The sequence below is a fragment of the Cornus florida genome, unplaced genomic scaffold, assembly GCF_030987335.1.
Source record: "Cornus florida cultivar Cherokee Brave unplaced genomic scaffold, ASM3098733v1 CherokeeBrave_3.0.0_Hap2_Chr10, whole genome shotgun sequence".
NCBI classification, from domain to species: Eukaryota; Viridiplantae; Streptophyta; class Magnoliopsida; order Cornales; family Cornaceae; genus Cornus; species Cornus florida.
In genome coordinates, this window is record NW_026775580.1 from 52,746,271 (window position 1) to 52,752,270 (window position 6,000).

Genomic DNA, 6,000 nt, shown 5'->3' on the forward strand with positions numbered 1-6,000 from the left:
GCCGCGCCACCGCAGGCGCCCGCCAAACCCCTCTAATCTCTGCCAGGTTTCGCTGGCCCTTGCTTAGCTCCAGCAGAAGCCCCCGTGATAAGCGCCGAATATTGTATATTCAAGCGCCCTAAATTGCATTAGTTAAGTCCATCGTTTGATTATTTAAGTAGATTATCTTCATTTGTGTGTATGTATATATTTTCAGGTCCATTTGCCAAAAAAGGAGCAAAATCAAGGCTTTGTGGAGTTTTGGCCATCAAAAGGCACAATTCTGAATTTCTGGCAGCAGTGGAGTCAGGACTTTGCTCACCATTTTGACCTTGCAAACTCGAGAACTGGACTTCCATTATAAAATCGCATATTTAGAGCTCTGAATCAGCTTTCCAAATCTTCAAGCAGTTCGTCATTCGGAGCTCGGACCAGAGAGTTATGGCCTTGTTACTAGAGGTGCGCAGAACTGCCTGGCAGCAATGAAATTCTGCCTTGATCTTCATTTTCGACCAATCATCCTTGAGAATTGGATCTCCACCAAAACATGAAGTTTTTAGAGCTCTAAATTAGCTTTCCAAATCTTCAAACGGTTCATCATTTGGAGTTTAGAGCACAAAGTTATGGCCATTTTACCAAAGTAGGTCCGGGATGAGCAAACCAAGCATAGGGCATTCTGGCCAATTTTCGAGTGCTCGAGGCCTAATTTCGAGTGCTCGAAATTAGGGCAGATTGCTTCACGAGATCAGCAGTGGAGTTAGGACTTTGCTCACCATTTTGACCCAGAAAGCTCGAGAACTAGACTTCCATCATAACATGAAAGATTTAGAGCTCTGAATTAGCTTTCTAAATCTTCAAACGGTTCATCATTCGAAGCTCGGAGCAGAGAGTTATGGCCTTGTTACCAGAGGTGCGCAGAACTGCCTGGCAGCACTGAAGTACTGCCTTTCTCCCCATTTTCGACCAACCAGACTTGAGATTTGGGTCTTCATCAAAATATAAAGTTTTTAAAGCTCTGAATCAGCTCTCCAAATCTTTAAACGGTTCGTCATTCGGAGTTTGGAGCGCAAAGTTATGGCTGTTTAACCAAAGTAGGTCTGGGCGGAGCAAGTGTAGCATGGGCATTTTTACACTAAATTCGAGCGCTCGAGGCCTTGCTTAGAGTGCTCGAATTTGGGGCAGAATTGCCTTCGGGAATTCTCATTTTGGCAGCCACTTGTGCATTGGTTTCCTCATTTTCTACTTACTTCTTTATGAGGTGGTTGGGGATGTTTTTTTTTGGAGGAGAGAGAGAGCTTTGTTGAAGGAGATAAGGCAAGGAAGGCCACACATATCATTATCCTATATTCTACAAGATAGAGGAGAGAGAAGAGAGCAAGAAGAAGAGGGTTCTTGGAGCAAAAGGAAGGGAGCTCGAAAATGGAGGTCAAGGCTTTGATTCCTCCTTCCTCTAGTGCATCAATGGGTAACTAAACCTCCATCTAGGGAGGTGATGAAGCTCTACCTTGTAAGCATGTCTAGTTTTTGATTTATTTTGGGGAATGAAATGTATATTTGGCTAGTTCCATGGTCTAGAGCATGTTACAAATTGTAATGAAGATTTTGAATGTTTGAATGACTATGTTGATTTACATACTCTTGTCTTAGATTATTTAATCTCATAGTTGTATGACTTATAGTTTCATAGTGACAATGGAACTAAGATTATGGAACGGTTTTAATGGCATGGTTTTGAGTAGCTTGTTAATCCATAGCTTAAGAATTTCTTTTGATGAGTTAATCTTGTGACTTGATATCATGTGCTTCCACCAATTGATTAATTGTTTGACAATCTCTAGCTTAGTGAGCATGTCTAGGGTTGCATCTTAGTTTAGGTAACTCAACCATGTGAAGCTTTGATAGGTTGTTCTTACTCTTTAATTAATTGAATTTCTTGAAGATATTATAGTAGTCATGTATTATTATATATCAAGGTCATTTCTATATTAATTCCCCAAATTAATCATATAATTAGCTTGTGTAGAGGTTTGGAGTGGACTCACTTCCCTAGACTTCATTCTCTAAATCTTCTCTTTTAATCTCCTTCAATTTATTGTTTTATGCATTCTGAATTTGTAATTTAGTGACAAACAAAACAAACCCTCTATGAACACCCCTTATCACTCTAAAATGACTCTAGACACTTAGGTTGCCATAGATTAGCGCAGTCCCAGTGGTTCGACTTACCCGACCAATAGCCCTATTTTACAATGATTCGTGCTATTGCGAAGGTTGATGTTTAATTGACCAACCGATCAATTTTTGGCGCCGTTGCCGGGGACTGCAAACGGTTTAGCGACCAAAGTTCTAGGGTTAATTTTAGTTTGATTTTGAATATTGTGTCTTGTGAATATTTCTTGTGTGTTTTGACCATCTTTGTGTTGTAAGTGAGATCCTAGGGACTCGAAGCTCGCCATGGGAATGCTAGCAAATTGTGAGTCTAGAGGACCCCAGGTAAGTCTCGTGACTTCTAGTTTCGAATTGTGGATATTGTGCATGTGTTAAGCTTAGAAGTAGTTAATTTATTTGTGAAGCCCTTATCGAGGCTATTTTTGTTTTACTATATTGCAAAGCATCGGTCCTTGTCGTGGCCATTTATTTCCTATCTTGTTGATAATTGAGGAGAAAGGGATCATTGTATGTGGAGTTGATGATAAAGAATTGTTGTGTTGATTATGTTGTGTGTTGTTGATGTTTAACTCCTAGATGGAGAATAATTATCTCCCAACTCAATTCTACGCACCACATGCGTTTTGTGCTTTTTGCTCTAGTAATTCACATCATACAAGAGATTGTCTTCCAACGAGACAATTCTCAGATTTTTATCTAGAGCAACCAAATGAAAATTTCTTTGAACCGGGTAGTGATCCATACTTCAATGGTTACAACTCGGGTTGGGGAGACCAACAAAACTTCTTGTGGCATGATATAGGAAATTCAACCCCACAATCTCATATGCAACCTTTTCAACCCAATGATCATTCTTTCCCGCCCTCTTCTCCTTTTCCACCGTCTCCATTGGATGAGCTAATTGTTGCTAACAAACAAATGATGGAGTTTATGCACACGCAAATGATGGACTCCAACAATCAACTATTGGCTTCCCTTGCTAGCATGCAATCCACAGTAGAGTCTATCAATCAAGTGGTACCATATCACCAGTCCCAAGTTAGTGCAATGATAGATGACCAAATATCTCAAATTCAACAAAGGATTAATGCTAAAAATCATGAAGAGGAGGAAACATTTTCATTTGAATTTATGGCCAATCCAAAAGAAAATTCTATGAATGATGAGATTACTCCTAGTAACTTAAATCATGAGAATGATCAAGTGGTTATTACATGTGAAAATGATGAAATGGTGGTTGAAGATCAAATTATTGCCCCACATCAAAATGAAGCAATTGTGGTTCAAAATGGGAAAAATAATGATGTAGAGATTGTTTACCCTACTCCAAAACAGCCCCTACATAATCATTTGCTTGATGCACCTCCTTCAATGGAGGATCCTCTAAAAGCTTGTTTGGCTCATTTCAATTGTGAGGGTTTTAATATTGACAATTCCATTTCGGAGGTGAATTCTTTGCTTAATATTCATCCACCTATTCATTCTCTTCCTTGGTCAACATCAAATGTATCTCTTTCTTGGGAGCTTGCATCTCATCCCATTCCCTCACTTGAGTTGTCTCAAGTTGTTGAGCCCGAACCGCCGGATAAGTGTGAGGAGGATGTTGAAATTTTGAAGGATAAGTTGTCGAGCATTCCCGTGCTTAATGTGACCCTTCAAAAGCCTTTGCTAGGTGCACTCTCACCTACTCCATCTTCCTATAATCCAAATCAACCCCATAGTCCAAAGTACTTCATTGAGGATGAAGAGTGGATTGAGGCCTTTCCATTACCTCTTTCCAACTTTTGTCTTCAAGCTCTTTTTCTTCTGCTTCCAAACGAACTTTTTTACTTAGGGAAGCTTGAATCTCTAGAGAGACATGGTATAGGGTAAGGAGGACTAACCTGATCTCGGTGCGTCTAGCTATCGACGCTAAATTTAGCACTCATGGGAAGCAATTCTTCCAATTTCCATGCTTCCCTTGTCTTCAATTGCTCGTGCCTTGAAATTTTCTGGGAAATGGTTTAGAAAAGCCAAAAATTTGATTTTTCTGAAATGATCTTCAGTTGCGTTCCGCAATTTTAGACTGGCCTCTTAGCCCTTCTCAGCTCTAATTTTCATTCCCGGAAATTTCCATCGCTTTCGAGCAAGTTCATAGGATCTTTGGCATGCAACTCATGTGCACAACCTCTCATTTTCAACACATTGTTGGATCATGGTTCCCCAAAATTTTCCATGCATTGGAGATGAAATGCAAAGTTTGAAAATTTTTCATCTAGGCATTAGAAATGTTGAGCAATTCGACAATTTTTCCAAAAATTTTCCATCCATGCAGTGGAATGGACTGAATTTGCAAATTTTAAAATTTTTTCCATGCTTTAGAGATAAAGTGCTAAGTTTCAAAAATTTTCCATCCATGCATTGGATTGGAATTCTCTTGCAAGGCTTCAAAAATTTTCCCTACATTAAAATTCATTGCATGCATTCTTTCATTGCATGCATTCATTGCATGCATTCTTTCATCTCCAAGCCACTGAATTTCCATGCATGGACTCCATTTTGAACAACTTCCATTTCCATGTTGCTCACATTCCATATTCCATTGCAACAAATTCAACTTCTATGGTGCTCACTGTCTTGCATGTTTTCCCTTTCACTCATTGCTTCAGTCCTCACAGCCGAGCTCACCCCCTAGCCTACTGAGCCAATTTCGTGCCCTCCAAATCCCATTCAGATTGCTCCAAATTACCACACCAATTTTGCATGCTCACTGCCCAAGTTTGGAGTGCTCTAGCTTCCATTTGGATTGCTCCAAACTTCTCCACCATCATTCCGAGGCTGCTGCTTGTATTTAGAGCACTCTAATTCCATTTTAGAGTGCTCTAAATGTGAACCAATCTCACCCCAAGCTACTGCCTTCATTTAGAGCACTCTAGCTCCCATTTGGAGTGCTCTAAATGTGAACCACCATCCCTCTCGGCCTCACACCATTCAACCACCATCAACCTCACTTCACCACCCTCATCTCATCCCACCATGCATGCAACCCATAACTCACCACCATCAACCCCCCAACCTTCCTCATCTCTCTCGGCAAACCTCAACCCATCAAACCCACCCTCTCGGCATCTCCATCCACCACCCCAACTCTCTAACAACCCACTCCATGCCAACCCCTCTCCTCCACCAACTTCACAACCCAACCACCCTCAACCTCACCACCCCATGCAAACCCACCTTCACCTCCTCCACCTTTTTCCCCACTCTCCTCTAACCCAAGCACCATCATCAACCTCTCATCCACATCTTCCATTAACCACAAATAATGGGCCTTGTGTTCTCCATTGTTGGGTAAGTGTCTACCCTCTTTTTCTTTCAATTTTTGATCAATGGAGGATGGGATTGCTTGTGTGAAGGATTTGTGATTGTTTGGGAGTTGTGTATTGCATTTGCAGGGCCAAATTTGTGGATTTTCTCATCTCTAATCAACCTTTGGCCCTCTTCCTTTTTGTCTTGCACACCACGTGTTTGACGAATTGCCTAAGCCAACTTTATCTCTCTAAATGCACGGCTTTTGGCATTGTTTTGTTTTCCATTTTACACTTATGACTCATGTGTGCCAATTTGTATTTTGTATGGATTTTTACCTTGCAATCACATTCGTCTTAGTGTTTTCATTTCTGTTTTGATTTTTTTTCTTAAGAGACCTATGCTTTCACCTGTGTACATTAGTTCTGTCTTGATAGGTCTTCATGTCCAAGTTTGGGGGACGCCGTTGCGCACTCACATGGCTGAACATCTACGTCGTCATCACTCCACTTGGTATTATTGTTCTTTTACCCTCTTTGCGCTTATTTTGATTTACTTGTCTTC